The 19,793-nt window shown below is 44.5% G+C and overlaps 1 long non-coding RNA gene across 1 annotated transcript in view; it reads right to left on the bottom strand.

Annotated features, from left to right (window-relative positions):
* The window catches only part of LOC122539292, a 133,942-nt gene that overhangs the window by 47,856 nt on the left and 66,293 nt on the right, over window positions 1-19,793 (bottom strand). Inside the window, exon 2 of the long non-coding RNA XR_006309022.1 lies at window positions 18,108-18,329. This is a non-coding gene — a long non-coding RNA (uncharacterized LOC122539292). The remainder of the gene's footprint in view (window positions 1-18,107; window positions 18,330-19,793) is intronic.

Here is a 19,793-nt window from a genome sequence, read left to right on the forward strand (position 1 = left end):
TTCCTGCACCTGTTCCCCAGCCACACATTCAAGTCCATTATCTCCCTGTTTCTGGCCTCTCCAGCCCGAGGAACTGGAAGCAAACCGGAGATAACCACCCTGGATATCCTGCTTTTCAGCCTTCTTCCTAGTTCTCCGAAGTCCCGCTATAGAATGTCCTCCTCTTCTTGCCGACATCATTTGTGCCGACATGTACCACCACCTCTGGCTCTTCACCTTCATCCTTGAGGATTTCCTGCACTCTGTCTGCAATGTCCTTAATCCTGGCACTAGGAAGGCAACACACCATCCTTAAATCCTGTCTGTTGCCACAGAAACCCCAGTCAGTTCCTCTCACTATGGTGTCCCCTATCACCACGGCTCTGTGCGATGTCTGACTCCTCGGCTCTGTCTCCACGCCAACCTTTGATTGACAGACCTGGCTGCCTCGTGGCTGTCTCTCCTGTTTCCAAAAGAGTCAACTTGTTCCAGACAGATACTTCCCCCGGGGTCTCTTGCACCTGTCTCCTCTCTGCCTTCCTCATCGTCTGCTCTCTTCTGCTCTCTTCTGGTATGGTCAGTGTAATAACCTCACTGGAGGTCCTGTCCAGAAAGATCTCGTTCTCTCGAATGTGCCTAAGGTCCTCGAGTTCTTTCTTCAGTGCTGTGATATGCTCAGTCAGTAGCTGAACGTGCACACACTTTCCACAGATATACGAGCCAGATACACCAGAGTCGTTGACCTCCCACATCATGGCAGCAGAGAGCGGCGGGAGCTGGGCGGAAGTGAAGTCGGAGTGCAGAGCCGGTTAGGAAGGTAAGTGAACTCATGCACGCACACACACACACATAAATACACACATGCGTATGCACACACACACATACACATATGCATGTACATACACACAAACGCACATGCACACAAACACAGACACGCACACATGCACAAATGCAAACACATTTGCATACACACAGACACACACACACATAGACACATGCATGTGCACACACAGACATATACGCACAAATGCACATGCATGTGCATATATACAGATACACACACAGACATGCATACGCACATGCATGGACATGCACATGCACACACACATGCACACATGCATGAGTGCGCACACACGCACACACACGCACGCACACATGTTTTCAGAGTTTCCCTGTTATTCTTTCACATGGCTGTGATGCAATAGTTTCAATATAGTAGTTTCAATCCTTTCTTTGTGACAAATTTCAAAGTTAAATTAATTAAATTAATAGATGGAGGAAGTTTGGATTTTTCTCCTTCGACAGAAAAAGGCTGAGATTTAATACAGATTTTCAAAGTCGCGAGTGAGCGGACAGGGAAGATAGGGAGAAGCTGTTCCTGCTCCTAAAAGAGAAAAGAATGAGAGAATATATTCCCAGTAGCACCCAGTTAACATTATCTCTCTCCAGCTTCAGACCAGCAATCCCTTTGTCTGATTATCCTTTCTGTCTTTCTCAAGGAGTATCTCCAACTATTTGATTCACTCCTTTACCCACACCCCCAACACCATTCCACATGCTCAGCATAAATACCACGTGTTCCGCATTAGTTTCACATTCGACCGATGCTGCTAGTTTCTCAGCAATTTCTTTGTTTTTGCCATAAACTTAAAGCAATGTGCAAAAGAAACAAGGGTGCTGTGAGGAGAAACCTTTTCACCCAGCGAGGGTATGGAATGCACTGCATGGAAATGTGGTGGAGGCAGGTTCAACTGAGCCACACAGTGGAGCATTGCATAGCAACTGTGTGCAGGGATATGGGGGGGAAAGCAGAGATTGGCACGAGGGATTCAAACTATGCAGGCAGAGGGGTTGTGTGGACTCCTTTTTCCTCTTCTTTCACAGGATCTGGGGATGACTGGCCAGGTCAGTATTCATTCCCCATCCCTAATTGCTCTGAGGGTAGTTAAAAGTTAACCACATTGCTGTGGGTCTGGAGTCACCTGTAGGCCAGACCACGAAAGGATGGCTGTTTCCTTCCTTAAAGGACCTTAGTGAACCAGTTGGGTTTTTCTGACAATGAACAACGGTTTCACTGTCATCATTAGACTCTGAATTCGAGACATCAGGATTCAAATTCCACCATCTGCTCTGGCAGGATTCAAACCAAGGTTCTCAGAACATTACCAGATCTCTGGATTAACAGTCTAGTGATAATATTAAAGGGCCACCTGTGACTTTAACATTTGATGATAGTGTCCCAGCAATATCTGGAGTTTCATTCTGATATGCGGACACATGAAGGTTTCATGGTGATCTATACAGTCCAGCTGATGAACACTAGCATGTGAGTAATTAGCCCACGACTTAACTTGTCCATGTTCTGTCGTCAGTCCCTGGGATGAGACACTCATTTACCCCTGTGAATCTGGTTACTTTCAGGTCAGTTAACTTCACTGACTATTTGGAAACATGCCAGTTACAAATGGCTTTTCTCTCTATTCCCAAGGCTTTGAAGTGTAGTCGATGAGATTTTGGTGAATGATAGTCTGTCCTCCCCTAACATTATGACAAAATCTCAGGTTTGAAATTATGAGTTGGCCTCTAACATCCAAGAAGTGGATGCAGGAAGTGAGTCACAGCACTCATTCACAAGAGAACACACCCTGTCATGCAATGGCCTTGTCGTTACTTACCCATCAAAGAACTTCACAAAAACAGATTACCTGGCTCGTATCTTATTGCAGTTGTGGGCTTTTAGATTAGATTCGCTACAGTGTGGAAACAGGCCCTTCAGCCCAACAAGCCCACACCGACCCTTTGAAGAGCAACCCACCCAGACCTATTCCCCTACATTCAATCATGACAAATGCGCCTAACACTATGGGCAACTTAGCATGACCTTTGAGCTGTGGGAGGAAATGGGAGCACCCGGAGGAAACCCACACAAACACAGGGAGAATGTGCAAACTCCACACAGACAGTTGCCCAAGGTGGGAATTGAACCCAGGTCCCTGGCGCTGTGAGGCAACAGTGCTAACCACTGAGCCACCGTGGTTTCTGTATGTTACAACAATGACTTCAGGAAGCACTTCATTGGCTGTGTAGTGTTTGAGATGTCCTGAGGTCATGAAAGATGCTATTTAAAGGTGATTCTTGGTGTGCAATGCTCGACAATTTAGACCATAAGGCTATAAGATGTACGAGCAACAAGTAAGAGATTAGCCTTTCCAATCTGCTCCACTATTCAATGAGATCACACTGATCTTCAATCCTCAACTCCACTTTCCTGCCTTTTCTCCATAATCCTTGATTCCCCTTACTGGTTAAAAATCTGTCTATCTCAGCCTTGAATATATTTAATAATCCAGCTTTGACAGCTCTCTGTGGTAAAGGATTCCACAGATTCACTACTCCCTGAGAGAAGAAATTCCTCCTCAACTTTGTCTGAAGTATGCGATATCTTATTCTGAGATTATGCTCTGTCGTCCTAGACCCTCCTAACCTACTAAACCTCTCTTCATAAGACAAGCCCTCTGTAACTGGCAGCAGCCTGGTGAACCTTCTCTGAACTGACTCCAATGCCACTATATACCTTTCCTTTGATAAGGGGACTTCATTCTTGAATAGGCAAGATCAGTTCTAAAAGTGCTTTGAAAGTGGGGTGGCACGGTGGCTCAGTGGTTAGCCCTGCTGCCTCACAGCGCCAGGGACCTGGGTTCAATTCCAACCTCAGGTGACTGTCTGTGTAGAGTTTGCACATTTCTCTGTGTCTGTGTGTTCCTCTGGTTTCCTCCCACAATCCAAAAAGGTGTAGGTTAGGTGGATTGGCCATGCTAAATTGCCCCTAGTGTTTAAGGATGCGTAGGTTAGGTGCATTAACCCCTGCACCTAACCTATGTAAATGTAGAGTGATACAGTAGGGGGATGGGTGGGTTACTCTTTGGAGGGTCAGTATGGACTTGTTGGGCCAAATTGGATTTGGGGGATTCCATGAAAAATTGCAGGAATGCTAATTGCCCCATAGCAGAACGAGTAGGCATTCAGATCACATAATGAGTACACACAAACACAAGTTAAGCTGTTTCCCTTCCAACTCTCAAGGTCTGGGAGCAACCTTCAATCAAATCTTTGAAAGTGCAGAAGCAGCAACAGCAGCAACAATTTCCAGGTTAGTCAACCAATTAATGGAAAAGTGCTTTTGTTTCAAAGCAGTTAAGATATTTGATTATCTTCATGTCATAAATGGATATTACCTTACTTCTAATATTTTTGTAATTTTCTCACACAGATTGGTATCTCTTTGCCAGGCTGTCCCTCATTCCATTTAATTCTTGCTGACTGGCCAAAATAAACATGAGACACAACCCTATTCAACATGCATTAATAAACAATCATTCTGTACAACCGTGTGTGACAGAGAACCGTAAGGAAAGAGCTATTTCAGGGATAATAGGAAGGCTAATATTTCCTCAGTAGGTTGCAGCCTAAAGGCAGCTATTCCCCTTTTATTTGAGAAATAATGTGATTTTAGTCCGGCTGAAAGTGCCGACTATTTCAATTTCTATTTGGAAAATAAATGATTCACTTTGGACTGACTGAGCAGCCTATCTGTATTTGACTTTCAAAGAAGGACTTAATGTTATTGAGAATGGCAAATGTCAATAGTTTTTTCAGAAGAATAACTCGAGTGAGCTCCTGACTCATATGCTGGTATCTTATGAACATATACATCTTGAAATATTACATCTGGACAGTTCCATTATTTCTTTTCTGTCATGCATTGTGGGTGCTACTACAGTGAGTAACTAATGCACAGAGTTTCCCGTCTTTTGTTTCATCAGTCTAACATAACAACATTAACTTGACTGTTCCAGAGACCTCATATTCTGTTGTCCCAGACTCTCCTGAGGATATTTCAACCTTCATTAAGTCCTTTTTGCCATTGTACCCTGTGCTCACTGATCTGGTCCAACAATGCCTTGATTTGAAAAATCTCACCCTTGCTTTAAAATCCCTTGTCTGCTCCCCTATCTTCAGTTGCATGACCTGTAGTTTCATGAAATTAGTGCCTGATCATGGTTTACAGAGCTGTGGTGGTTCTTTCTTCCTATATGGCTTTGTAGACACGGACTGTCCACAGCAGAGACCTCAAGGCACTGGACCAGTCCCACCAATACTGTCTGTGCAACATCCTGCCAATCCATTGGGAAGACAAATGCACCGACACCAACATCCTCGACCAGTTCAACATCCCCAACAATGAGGCACTGACGCCCCCCTCTTGATTGGCTGTGATGGGCTGGGCACAACATCCCCATGACCGACACAAGACTCCCCGAGCAGGTGCTCTCCTCCCAGCTCCAAAACGGCAGGCGAGCCCCGGGTGGACAGAGGAAGTGGTTCAGGGATACCCACAAGGCTTCACTGGGGAAGTGCATTCCCACTGACACCTGGGAACCACCCGCCCATACCATCCAAAGTGGGGGAGGAGCATCCGGGAAGGCGTCAAGCACCTCAAGACTTGGAAAAAAGCAGAAACCGGGCGGAGACAGGGAAAGGAGCGCGCTGCCGCTCCAACACCCCACCCACCCCCTCCCCATGACCACCACTGCCCCAAGCGTAACAGAGCCTGCGTTAGCTTCATCGGTCTGTACAGCCACCTACAGACTCACCCTGACAGTGGAAGAGAGTCATTCTCATCTGTGAGGGACCACCAATGATGATGAGGACTGAAAGGGTTAACAGATATCACACGATAAGGATCTGAAGCAGTGTTCCTGGGAGGAGCTAACCAGTGTGTATGTGTGTGTCTGCTCTTCCCAGAATGTTTCATTAGCTGTGGTTTACCCTGATGCTCCACAGGACACTAGCACAGTCTCTCTGATGTAACAGAACTGGCTGTTCAGTAATATGCAATAAACTTATTCTGTTGATCAAGACATTCTGCCAAAGAATTCTCATTGGCATCCTTCTCCATGTGGTCTCATTAACTTAGATTAATACCAAGAAGTGGTGGTGAATTCACTCGAGGTGTTGTCGGTTGTTCTAGTGGACACGATTACAACATCATCTGAGCATTCTGTGTTCCCCCAATTCTGATCTCTGCCATTGTAATCTCTTCACCATTGCTCACCAGGCTTTGTACTATCTTGGTCCTCATTTCTGGATTTTCTCCTCCTTCAGCTTGTTTCCTAAACCCAGCCAATTTGCCTGAGCTTTGTTTACCTGTCCCCAGAGTGACAGGCTTAGTGTCACACTTTGTTTGAAATTGCCCTTGTGAAGTTCCTTTGCCTGTTTGACCACATCAAAGGCCAATACAAATCTACGTAGCTATTGGCAGGACACAATCCCTTCCGACAAGCAACAGATAATCCACAAGCAAAGCCCCATGCACTATTTTCTTGCTATCTTCCTCCGTTTCAAATGTTAATTGAAGATTCTCTTGAGGAGCTCAATGGATTCCATCTTAATTAATTCTTGCCCCAAGGCATTCTGTGCTCCAACGACCAACAGCAGACAGGAATCAGTCCTTGTCTTTCTCCTCATTCTCTTAGTGACATTTTTATATGAATGGCCTAGACGTTCAGCTATAAGCTTCCTGATCCCAATCCACCCCATCTCCATATCCCCCCAAACCTGCAACACCACCTCCCAAGCCAGTACCTCACTTCCTCTCTCACTGGAGTGTGAACCAATTTCCAGCGACTAACAGACCTACTGCAGACAGTGGTGGGTTTGGACATGGTCGGTCAGCTTCTATGTTAAAAATCCAGGGGACAGTTTCACCTCAAGATCAGAACTCACCGATCTTGTTCTTTCATTCAATTATGGGACATAGACATCACTGACTGGCATTTATTACCCATTACTCGTTGCCCTAGAGAAGATGGTGGCGAGCCGTCTTCTTGAATCATTGCAGGTAGACCCACAATGCTGCGAGGGTAAAAAAGTTACAAGATTCTGACCTAGTGACACTGAAGGAACGGTGATGTATTTCCAAGTCAGGATGTTGAATGGCTTGTCTGCTGTTGGGGGAGGTGTTCCCATGTATCTGCTTCCCTTGTCCTTCAAGATGAAAGTGGTCCCAGGTTTGGAAGGGGCTGTCTAATGCAGACTGCCTGATTTCAGTTTATTGTCAACTGTGGTTCCATTGCTAGCACTATTTATTCTGAATCACCAGGTTCCAGACTCAAACATCACTCCAAAGCTTGAATATAAAAATCAAGACTCACACCCGGGGCAGCACAATACTGAGGGAACGTGGCATTTTGGAGTTGGAGTCACTTTCAGCTGAGATTTTAAACCAAGAGCCATCTGTCTGTTTGGGTGGATATAAAAGATTTCATGGTACTGTTTTGAGCAAGAATAGAAGACTTACTCCCATTCTAAGATGATAATGCCATAAGACATAGGAGCAGAAAGTAGGCCATTCAGCCCATCAAGTCTGCTCCGCCATTCAGTCATGGTTGAAAGGTTTCTCAACCCCATTCTCCCACTTTCTCCCTGTAACCCTTGATCCCCTTGACAATCAAGAACCTATCTATCTCCATCTTAAATATAGTCAATGACCTGGCCTCCACAGCTTTCTGTGGCAATTCATCCTCATAGTCAATCCTTCAGGTCAACATCACAAGCTCCATCTTATCAAGTTGCTGCTTGCTGTGTACAAGTTGCATGCTGCCTTTCCGACATGACAACAGTGACTGCATTTGAAAGGCTTATGCCCGAAACGTCGATTCTCCTGTTCCCTGGATGCTGCCTGACCTGCTGCGCTTTTCCAGCAACACATTTTCAGCTCTGATCTCCAGCATCTGCAGACCTCACTTTCTCCTCAAACTGCATTAACTGTACGGCACTTTCAGACGTCCAGTGGTCAGGAACGAACTTTACAAATGCAAGTGTTTCATTCACTGTGCGTTTGAAATATCCAAAGGCGACTTGTCAAAGGAAAGCCAGGAAATTCAAAATAAAACCAAACATGAGTTGAGCCAGTCTGTCCGTCTCAAACAATTAACGGATGTTGAATTACAGGAATGGGTATCTGTCTGAAGGTGACGGTTGTAAAAGCATTCAGACCGAAAGGCACATTGTCTGACAGATGGAAATTCATCTTAAAGTCTTCCTTACACTGAATTTCAATGAAAGTGGAAGTTGAGTTCTGATTTCACTTGGCTTCTGTGTTTTCTTTCTCGTGCTGAATAAGATGGGAAAATATTCTCACCAATATGATGGGGTAATGAGCTGTGCAGAATTCTATGGGAGATTTGATCCTTACGAAAATAAAAAAGCCAAAGGTAAGGAACTTAGTATTTTTTTCACCTGCACACATTTTAAAAGGAAAGGTGACTCTTTCTCTCGCACAACAAAATCTAACTCAAGCTTTGTGGGGTTTCTGTCTCATGATGGATGGCATAAGGCTGCAGCAGTGCCCACTACTTGACTAGTTGAATGATGAGGATGGTAGGTTTGTGATTCCCGATTGCCACCATGACATTGCTGGTGAATCATTAGCGGTGTCCATTGTTCATTAAAATGCATCTGTGTCTGACAACAACTTACTTCAGCTCGGTTCTGAAGGGCACTTTCCTCCTTTTGTCTTCGAGTCCTTGTCTTGATGTTTGCAAAGGGATGTGATAAATCCAACGCAATCAATCCACACTTGGGGAGTTTAAACATCGAGAGCAACTTTTTCACACAGAGGGTGGTGTGTGTATGGAATGAGCTGCCAGAGGAAGTGGTGGAGGCTGGTACAATAACAGCATTTGAAAGCTATCTGGATGGGTCCATGAATAGGAAGGGTTTAGAGGGATATGGGCCAAGTGCTGGCAAATGAGACTAGATTAGGTTAGGATATCTGGTTGGCAAAGTTGGACTGAAGGGTCTGTTTCTGTGCTGTACATCTCTGTGACTCTATGACTCTAAGAGGTATCCTTTCATGAAGTGTGGGCATCACTACATTTGTTGCCCGTCCCTGACCGACCTTGAACTGGTTTGTTAGACCATTTCATGACCAAAGATGTGCAGGTTAGGTTGGATTGGCCAGGTTAAATTACTCATAGCCTTCAGGGATGTGCAGACTCTGTGGGTTAGCCATGGGAAATACAGGTATAGGGCAGGGGTAAGAGTGTCTGGGTGGGATACGCTTCAGAAGGGGCGGTGTGAACTCGTTGGGCCGAATAGCTTGCTTCCACGCTGTAGGAATTCTATGATTCCATAATTTCAGAGGGCAGTTAAAAGATAACCACATTGCCACGGATCTGGACTAACTTATAGTCGTCAGTGGTAGGCAAAGTATCGGAGAGGATTCTGAGAGACAGGAATTATGATTACTTGGAAAACCATAGTCAGCATTGCTTTGTGAGGAGCAAGTCATACCTCACAAGCCTTACTGAATTCTTTGAGGATGTGACAAAACACCTCGATGAAGGTAGAGCAGTGGATGTGGTGTACATGGATTTTAGCAAGGTGTTTGATAAGGTTTCCCATGGTAGACACATTCAGAAACTAAGGAGGCATGGGTTAAGGGAGATCTGTCTGTCTGGATACAGGATTGGCTGGACCATAGAAGACAGAGGGTGCTGGTAGATGGAAAGTATTCAGTCTGGAGCTCAGTGACCAGTCGTGTTCCACAGGGATCTGTTCTGGGACCTCTGCTGTTTGTGACTTAGATAAATGACTTGGATGAGGAAATGGAAGGTTAGTCAGTTTGCCGATGACACAAAGGTTAGTGGAGTGGTGGATAGTGTGGAGGGCTGTTGTAGGTTGCAACGGGACATTGACAGGATGCAGAACTGGGCTGATAAGTGGCAAATGGAGTTCAACCTGGAAAAGTGTGGGTGATCTATTTTGGAAAGTTGAACTTGAATAAAGATTACAGAGTTAAAGGCAGGATTCTTGGCAGGGTGGAGGAACAGAGGGATCTTGGGGTCCATGTCCATTGATCCCTCAAAGTTGTCACCCAGGTTGAGTGGGTTGTTAAGAAGGCGTACAGTGTGTTGTCTTCAATTCGCAGGGGATTGAGTTTAAGAGTGGTGAGGTTATGCTGCAGTTCCAGAGGGTGCTGGTTCGACCACACTTGGAATATTGTGTTCAGTTCTGGTCACCTCATATAGGTAGGACGTGGAAGCATTAGAGAGAGTGCAGGGGAGATTTACCAGGATGCTGCCTGGACTGGAGAGTATGTCTTATGAAGAAAGGTTGAGGGAGCTAGGACTTTTCTCACTGGAGCGAAGAAGGATGAGAGGTGACTTGATAGAGGTGTACAAGATGATGAGGCATAGATAGAGTGGATAGCCAGAGACCTTTCCCTCGGTTGAAATGTCTATCATAAGGGGGCATAATTTTAAGGCAATTGGAGGAAGGTTTAGGGGTGATGTCAGAGATAGGTTCTTTACTCAGAGAGTTGTGGGTACTGGCAGTGGTAGTAGAGTCAGATACATTAAGACATTTAAGTGACTCTTGGATGGGCATATGGAAGATAGTAAAATTAAGGGTATGTAGGTTAGTTTAATCTTAGAGTAGAATAAAAGGCTGGCCTAACATTGAGGGCCAAAGGGCCTGTACTGTGCTGTACTGTTCTATGTTCAATATGAAAGGCAGATTTCCAGCAGGAAACAGGGTTTTTTTAGTAACAACCATTGATAGTTTCTGGTCACCACTGCAGAAAGCAACTTTGTGTTCTATATTTTACTAATTAAATTGAAATCTCACAGGCTGCTGTTTGAGATTTGAACTCATTTCACCTCAGTATATCACCACTCAAGATTACCAGCTATTAACATTACCACTAGCATCTGACTTCCCCCAAGCTATGAGAATTGTGACTAATTGTTGCACAATTTGTTGTAAATTTATTTATCATGAGATGCGATTTGAATCTACTGCAAGCCAATGGAATCCACTTACTGTGGGGGTGGTTAGTGCAGTAGTTAGTGTTCCCTATCACCACAATGGGTGTATTCATGGACTGCAGCAATTCAAGAAAGCAGCTCATCACCACTCTCTCAATGGCACCTGAACATGGTAATCGAATCATAGAATCCCTACAGTGGGGAAACAGGTCATTCAGCCCAACAGGTCCACACTGACCATATGCATAGCATCTCACCCTATTCCTGCAACCCAACACTCCCATGGCTAATCCACCTAGCCTACACATCCCTGGACACTATGGGTAGTTTCCCATGTGGCCAATCCACCTGACCTACACATCTTTGGATTATGGGAGAATGTGCAAACTCTACGCAGACAGTTGCCTGAGGCTGGAATCAAATCCAGGACACTGGTGCTGTGAGGCAGCCATTGAGCCACCATGTTGCCTCAAAGAGTCAACCACATTGCAGTGGGTTTGGAGTCACATGTAGCCAAACCAGGAAAGAATGGCAGATTTCCTTCAATGAAGGCTCTAATGAACTCGATGAGCTTTTACAACAATCAACAATGGCCACCATTAGACTAGCCTTCTTTAATTTTAGGTTTTTTTTACTGAATTCAAATGTCACCATCTGCCAATGCAGATTTGAACCCATGAACCACAACGTTAGCCTGGGGTTCTAAATTACTAGCCCAGCGATCTTATTACAATAAATGTTGGCCTTGACCATCCGATAATGTGCAAAGAGAAGACGACACCCCAATCCTCTTCACCTCCCTCACCCTCAGGAGGCTAAGGCTTCCTGACTTCACAATTTTCTGGCTACCTCAATATAGTGGGAATGCCTGTAATCCCAGCAATGACCACAGGTCCTAAATGGTGCCAATGGGACTACCCTGCCGGTCCATCTGATTGGTAGACGGTTCTGTAAGTCAGGGTTTCTAACTGAGAAAAGGGCACAAGTCTCAACAAAAGTGCTGTTCCCAACATTACCATGATCACTGGCAGACATCAGGACTAGGGATTGGCTCCTCTCACCACACCATCACTCAAATTTTCAGTGGATACTATGCTACTCCTAAAAGCCAAACTTTAGTGATACGCCTTTCCCTGAACTCATTTGAAGCAATTACTGACTTTGTCTCATGCAGGTCAAAATGTATTGCCTTTTGATGTAACCAAATGGAGTGCAAGTCTTGCACTGCATTTATAATTGCAATACTTGATTTTGAATGCTCCTAAGACGGTTTAGACCCAAACAACTCACCCCCAAGCTCTGCAAAATATGTCAAGAAGGCAGCTACCTTGCACCCTCCCAAGGTAATAATGGATGGACAACAAAGCCTGGCCCTGCAATGTTCCTCACATCCCTGGCACAAGTTTTCAGAAATTGTCCTGCCTCAAGGTATCATCCAAAGTAATAAAGAGCTTTATTAAGGAGCACTAACCAAAGGAGAGGCAAGTTTTGGTGCTTGTGATAACACAAAGACCCTCCAAATGGACAGCTGAGTGGCATTCCCATATTATGTTCATGTTAGTGATTGCAACATCATTAGCACTTACTCTGAATGCAGTTAAACTCTGAGGATGACATTGACAAAGTGCTCTCTCGTTAGGCAACTTCAATATATTAATCAATGGCATTCCACTGCTTCCCTTATATCTTCAGTGCTGATGGCAGTGTTTTGGCATCGACAGTAGTGCATGGCTAAACCATCTCGAAATAGGTTCAAGTGTAGATGTTACAGCATTTCTGGTGCCTGGCCACCAAGTCAGGAAAGGGAATAATGCTTAATGAACAATAATGAGGATTGGAGTTTCAGTCAGGGTGGGGAATAGGACATGGGCTTAGTTCCAATTCCCAAGTCCACACACCATGCTTTAGGTCCACCCATCATAATTTTCAGAGTTACAGCCAGGCAGCTGGATTGTTATCCAATCAGGGGCAACAGATGAGATCTTGATGCTGAAGGTCCAATGGGAATCTCTTCACCTCTCAGTGATTGGCAGCTCCAATGGCTGAGGGGCTGTGCCCAATGTGAGGATATATTGAGAGAGAGAGAAAGAGAGAAACAGACAGCCAGCCAACAGAAACACAGAGGGACCAAAAGACCATAAGAAAAATTAGACCATTCAGCCCATGAAGTTTGCCCCGCCATTTTATCATGACTATTATGTTTCTGAACTCCATTTTCCTGCCATCTCCCCAGAACCTTTGATCCTTTTATTATTCAAGAACCTATCTTTGTCTTACAGACACTGAACAACTTGGCCTCCACAGCCCTCTGTGGCAGTAAGAGATCCGAGAGATACATTGGCAAGTGCCTTTTTCATTGATGTGAACTATGAAGTAAAATGATGTATTCATGAGTAAGACAATATAGTTCCTAGTGCTTTTTGAATATCACAACAAAATAACATGCTCAAGATTCTAACTTGACTCCCTCTAACAAGGAGCATATTGGACTGTCCCTGGTGAAGAAAGGGACAATGAAGGGCTGGGGACACTCGAAAGATAACTTCTCCTTTCTCTCCCCTATAATTTTTTTCCAACTTTACTAAAACAATTCTTCTCACAATGAAGTTACAAAGTAAAATAATTAAGGCTCACATAGTTAATCTATTCCAAATCTATTCCAAATACAGATGTAAAAATAATGCTCAATAATGCTTGGTGGCCAGGCACCAGAAATGCATGTAACATCTCAATCTCCTTTCCGTCTCGGACTGCCCTCAATTCAGATATTTTGTGTGCAGTTTTGGCCGCCACACTACCAGAAGGACATGGAAGCTTTGGGGTGAGTGCAGAGAAGGTTCACCAGGATGCTGAGGGCATTGGCGATGAGAAAAGCTCAAAGGGAAGAGGATTATTTTCATGTGGAAAGATGGTGGCTGAGAGGAGATCTGATAAAGGCCTACAAAATGATGAGAGGCATAGATAGGGTGGGTAGTCAGAGGCTTTTTCCCAGGGTTGAAGTTTCAATTACAAGTGGACACAGGTTCAAGGTGGGAGGGGGAAAGTTTAAGGGAGATGTACGAGGGAAGTTTTTCATGCAGAGAGTGGGAGGAGCCTGGAACGCACTGCCGGAAGGGGTGGTGAAATCAGGCAGGTATGTTATCAACATTTAAGAGGCATCTGGATGGTTACATGAATAGGGAGGGAATAGATGGAGCAAATCAGGCAGGAGGTTTGTTTTTAGTTTAGTTTAGAGTGTGATGATCGGTACAGGCTTGGAGTGGCAAAGGGCCTGTCCCTGTGCTGGACTTCTCTTATGTTCTTTGTTCATAATAAATATGCAATTGGTTAAAGCCTTGAGACGAAAATTCTACAGGATAATGTTCAGAATGTTATGAAAATTATTATCACACCATTACTCTGATAAAGAAGTGTAATTAGGTACTTTACAACCTCATTACTGAGTTCACTGACTGTAGATCATAGCCTCTGTCCACAGTTAATTAGCGAGATACTGGTAATAGTTCCACAGGCTCCCTTTACACCCCCTCCAGATCGGGCTTGAGTTTCTTTACTTGTCCCAATACAGGTAGAAGATCCTTTATCTGAAATGCTTAGGACCAGCTGGTTTTCAGAATTCGGAATTTTTCGGTTTTCAGAATAATGACAGTTTAATGGTGAATTTTTTAAAACTCTTACCGGAGGAGCAGACCTCTAAGTAAGAACGTGCTTGGCCACGCTCCCACATGTCTCATCTGAGTGACACGCATTGAGTGGGTGTCACCTTGGGTTAACTGTTTGCTTGCCAAACAACCTTGTTAATGAGAAAAACATTTCACAAAAAACCTTCGTGTTTCGGAGCTTTTCAGATTTTGGATGTTCAGACAAAGGATCTTCCATCCCCTGGTACTTTGCACCATTGTCTCTCTCCACTCTGTCTGAATCTTTCTTTTGTTCTGTCCTCTTCTCCCTTTCTCTGCCCCTTCGTCATCCTTTTATTCACATAGTCCATGAGGGACGGTCTATTGTACTTCGTGTTAGAGACAGCGAAGTTTGAGCTTGATGGTGTAATATATTATTGTGGTATTCACAAGCTCAAGGAGCTATTTTGTAATTCTCATGTAGGCATAAATGTCCCAGATGTCTCATTACTCACCATGACACTACATAAAGCTAAAGGAAAGTAACTGTAGTCCCACAAATGTTTTTGTACATCCTTGCTTACTATAATCTGTACTGCTCAGGAACAAAGCTTCCCTCTGTACTTTGGTACAAGTGACAATAAGAAAATCAATAATCAAACCATAGCGTTCTCTCATGAGAGAGACAACTAATGGTGGTTTGATCATAGAATCCCAACAGTGTGAAAGCTGGCCAATCAGCCCTTTGAATCTACACCAACCTTCCAAAGTGCATCCCACCCAGATCCACCCACTTACTCTATTCCTGCAATCCTACATTTAGAATTAGAATCCCTACAGAATCCCTTCGGCCCAACAAGCCCACACTGACCCTCCAAAGAGTATCCCACCCAGACCCATTCCCCTACCCTATTACTCTACATTTCCCCTGACTAACCCACCTAATCTATACATCCCTGAACACCACAGGCAATTTAGCATGGCCAATTCACCTAACCTGCACATCTTTGGACTGTGGGAGGAAACCGGAGCACCCAAAGGAAACCCACACAACATGGGGAGAACGTGCAAACGCCACACAGACAGTCACCCAAGGCTGGAATCAAACCTAGGTTCCTGGCGCTGTGAAGCACAAGTGCTACCCACTGATCCACCATGCCATCATTTACTATGGCTAGCCCACCCAGCCTGCATATCCCCGAACACTATGGGCAATTTAGCACAGCCAATCCACCTAACCTGCACATCTTTGTCTGTGGGAGGAATGTGCAGCATTTTGAAGAAATCCATGCAGACACGGGGAAAATGTGCAAACTCCACACAGATAGTCACCCAAGGCTGGAATTGAACCTGGGTCCATGGTGCTGTGAGACAGCAGTGCTAACCACTGAACCACCATGCTGCCCTTGCCACCAGAGGATCAGGAGAAGTTGTTAAGGAGGTTCCTGATAACCTCACCTCAACCTCAATCTCAGACATTCCTCACCTGGGCTGATAGTCTGTGTGAGCAACCTGTAATGTATTGTTCTGCTGTGAGAAACATCTCAACAAGACATCTAGAGTTTTCACGACCAAGTTTGGTGGCTGACTGTTAGACATTGCTGAGCACACAGATGCCCAAAACCAAGATAACTCTCCTGATTACACATCAATCGGCTCATTACAGACCCTTGTTCCCTGGCCAAGAAGTCCTGAAGGAGGGCTTGAGTCTCTCGCTCAGAGGGAGGGGATGAATATCCCTGATGTGCCCCGTTATAAGGAAAGGAAACTGAAGTGAAATACTCGGCTCACATTTGGAAAGCTTTCTGATTCAGTGCCAGGGAGGTTTTCCAGGGACAGAGAGAGCTGGGCACCAAATTTGAAATACTTAAAGACCCATTAAGAGTTGGTCTTTGGGCACACTGACAATTTGCCAGCAACATATAAGCGCTGATGGATAAGCTTCATGGAGGAGCGTCTTTCCCTGCCTCTATTTGGGCAGCCATGATATCTCAAGGCTCAATCCTGGACTGGAGTAGACATTAGAACACTCCCCCCCCCAATAAGATGGATGTGTGAGGGTAAGGGAGCCGATGACAATGGGTCACCTGGAGGAATGACCATCTCGGCTGCATCTGCTTTACAGCGTCTCGCTTTTCTCTTCATTTCCCAAGGTCTCCTTACTTCCTCAGCAATGTCTACCTCTCTCGATCAGGTTGCTGGTTGGGCCAACAGCCTTTCAATCCCACCCACAATGAAGGTCAGCAGGAAATTCCCACCCACCCATTCTACCTCTGCCTCTCCTACAGATACTGCCAGTCCCATGGAGAGCTTAGAGTCACAGAGTCATAAAGATGTACAGCACAGAAACAGACCCTTCGGTCCAACTTGTCCGTGCCAAACAGATATCCTAACCTAATCTAGTCCCATTTGCCAGCACTTTGCCCATATCCCAGAAGGGATTCACAAAGCCATCCAGATGCCTTTTAAATGCTGTAATTGTACCAGCCTCCAACACTTCCTCTGGCAGCTCATTCCATACATACACCATCATCTGCATGAAAACGTTGCCCATCAGATCCTTTTTTTATTCTTCTCTTCTCACCCTAAACTATGCCCTCTAGTTCTGGACTTGCCCCACCCCAGGGGAGTCTATTTACCCTATCCATGCCCCTCATGATTTTATAAAGGTCTATGAGGTCACCCCTCAGCCTCCGATGGTCCAGGGAAAACTGTCCAGTCTATTCAGCAACTCCCAGCATCTTCTGTCTCTTAGATTTCCAGAATTTGTTTTTATCAACAATGTGGACAATTGTTGACAGCCCAACCCAAGATGATCATCCCCTCTAGGGGACCCATCGTCACCTGCTCCCTTACCCTCACACTTCCATCTTATAAGGGGGGTGGGGGGTGATTTCTAATGTCTTCACCACTCGAGGATTGAACCTTGAGATATCATCGCTGCCCCAGATCGGCAAGGAACTGTTCAGGAAAACCTTTTCAGTAAAGGCTTTCTTGCTTTGGAGTAAATGCTGCTTCCTGCCTTACCTTCATCTAACCAAACCTGTCCCAGTCCAATAACTGCAGAGGGAGGCTTCATTATAAAAGTGTTAGCATGAATTGGATCTAGCTCAAAGGGATTTCTGATGCTGCACAGTCTATGCAGCTGTTAATAATAGACTTTATTTGAGCCAGTTTAGAACTCTCTTGCCTTCAATGAACATTGCAGAAGGAAAGGTTTCTTTTTCCAGGAATTGATGAACATTCTCATGTTCCAACATAAAGTATTTTCGAACACAAAGCGAGTGATGTTTCTCAATCTTATGAATCCGAATTGTGGAAATAGAAAATTATTTTCATCGGAGGAATTGTAGAGATTAGTTGTTTTATTGTCAGATATGATGCTGAACAAGAGTCAGCATAAGCCCTTCATCAGAGTCTCCTGCTCCTCGGATGCTGCCTGACCAGCTGTGCTTTTCCAGAACCACACTGTTGATTCTAATCTCCAGCATCTGCAGTCCTCACTTTCTCCTCCATGATGTTGAACAACATCAGGTATGTTCACAATAAGGATTCCTGCCTTCTCTTCAGTTCCTTTCCTTTGAATATTCCCCATAATAGTCGCCCCAAATGCCTGAGGTTGTACAGAAAGCTGCAGCAACATATTGGCATCCTTGCAAAAACACCATGCCCTTACCTGACCCCTTGACGTATGCTGTTCCTCCTTCACCTCACATACCAAGGATCAGGAACAGAAATCCTGGCCAGTTTTCCACCTCGGAATTGCAGGGCAGTGGATAGCACCACTAGCAGAAGCTCCAGATTTGAGTCTCACCCAAGACTTGACATCCAGGGAAGATGTGCCCATAATGTGGCCAAGCAGATTGAGCAAGTCCTTCCACCATACGCCAATGGCTGTCTGTCAGAGCGGGAGAGATTACTTGTCAGTCATAGAATGGAAAGAAGCTTCTATCATCACTATACTTACTACATGCTTCTAAAATGGCATGTTACCACAGCAATTTGGACTTCATGAGTAATCTGTAATACACCACCATTACAGAAGGTGCCAGATCAAACAAAGTAAACTCTCGACTAAGTTAATAGAGCACAGCCACGCTGTTATATGTTTTATCTTCTTGGTCTATACATCCGGCATGTACATTTCCATACAAAGATAAGAAGATAATTCCATTACCATTATTATTAACAGAATCAAGCTGACGTTGACTTTGTGTGAGTGTAGATAAATGATATAGAGTAAACAACCCATTTCTTATCTCTGAGTCACTTTCAGTTCAGTGGAGGTGAAAATAATTGGAGGAGGTTTATTGATCCTCTAGATGTTTTCCACTCATGCAAGTGATTCCCAATAATGGCTGCATATTAAGGCTTCCTATGGGAAAGTTGGCAAGAATGAGTGTCAGGGGTTAGGAGAAGGAGTCTGTAAAATTGGGCCATGTCCCCATTGGCTATATGCCCTTCCCGCACTCCCCCCCACCCCACCGCCCCCCCGAAAATGTAGCAGCATTGAACAAGGCAATGGGAGGTCTGCCTGCCTTTGGGCCAACTGAGGCTTAAAGTTACTAATTATTATATTCTGTTCTATTATCCCGATGTATCCATGCAAGGTATGATTTGCCTGGATAGCAATAATTATCACTGTATCCCAGTACACGTGACAATAATAAATCAAATTAAATTATTGGCTTTTTTGTGGTACATCACACATTGCAGCTGTCACATTCCCCATCCTACCTGAAACAATGTGATCTCCTGAGAGAGGTGGGCAGTTTTGTCTTGAAAGAAAAAAGGCCATTTGGAGCATTAAGAAAAATCTGGGAAACGCTACTGATGCCAAAAAGCAGTTGGCCACAGAATATTAAAATTTGGCAAATTCTGCATTCCAAAACTGTCAATGGCAAATGCCAACAGGTTCAAGACAGATTCTTCCCCCGCTGATATTAGACTTCTGAATGGACCTCTCACATTTCAAACTTCATGCTGATGTTGCTTTTGGTGTATCTTTTCTGCAGTCGTAATATTGTATTCCTTGCCCTGTTCTATCACCCAATAAACTTTTTATGCTATGATCTGCCTGTACTACAAGAAAAACAAAGCTTTTCACTGTACCTGGGTACATGTGACAATAATAAATCAAATTAAAATCAAAAACAGCATTTTTTCGTGTGCATATTCGTCCCTTTGCCTCTTTGTCTTAACATTTAAAGGAAAATGTTTAACATAAAATATAGCTAAAATCTGTTGGAGATGCTAGAGATCTGAAATAAGCAAAAACCGAAATTGCTGGAGAAACTCAGTGAGTCTGGCAGCATCTGTGGAGAGAGAAACAGAGTTAGCACTTCGAGTCCAGAGACGCCTC

Source organism: Chiloscyllium plagiosum, chromosome 32 (genome assembly GCF_004010195.1).
Source record: "Chiloscyllium plagiosum isolate BGI_BamShark_2017 chromosome 32, ASM401019v2, whole genome shotgun sequence".
Classification (NCBI taxonomy): Eukaryota; Metazoa; Chordata; class Chondrichthyes; order Orectolobiformes; family Hemiscylliidae; genus Chiloscyllium; species Chiloscyllium plagiosum.